General features: G+C 62.2%; 1 protein-coding gene across 1 annotated transcript in view; it reads right to left on the reverse strand.

Annotated features, from left to right (window-relative positions):
• Nucleotides 1–370, reverse strand: part of DNAH17 (dynein, axonemal, heavy chain 17) — a 107,024-nt gene that overhangs the window by 62,940 nt on the left and 43,714 nt on the right.

The raw sequence follows: 370 nt of genomic DNA on the forward strand, positions 1-370 counted from the left end.
TGGGGAGGGGCACCGGAGACGCAGCTTGGGCCGCCGCCCTGTATGCAGGCGGGCTCGATGTCTCTAGGGCAAGCATTTATTGAGCACCGACTGTGTACACAGGGTCACAAGTACAAGATACATTCCCGCTGCTCAGGCATCTGACAGTCCAGGTGGGTGGGAGTCCTGGGGAGGCGGGGCCGCGGTCAGAGGAAGCTGGGAGCCGGGACTGAGCTCTCTAGGGCAAGCATTTATTGAGCACCGACTGTGTACACAGGGTCACAAGTACAAGATACATTCCCGCTGCTCAGGCATCTGACAGTCCAGGTGGGTGGGAGTCCTGGGGAGGCGGGGCCGCGGTCAGAGGAAGCTGGGAGCCGGGACTGAGCCC

This window comes from Myotis davidii, unplaced genomic scaffold (assembly GCF_000327345.1).
Source record: "Myotis davidii unplaced genomic scaffold, ASM32734v1 scaffold991, whole genome shotgun sequence".
NCBI lineage: Eukaryota > Metazoa > Chordata > Mammalia > Chiroptera > Vespertilionidae > Myotis > Myotis davidii.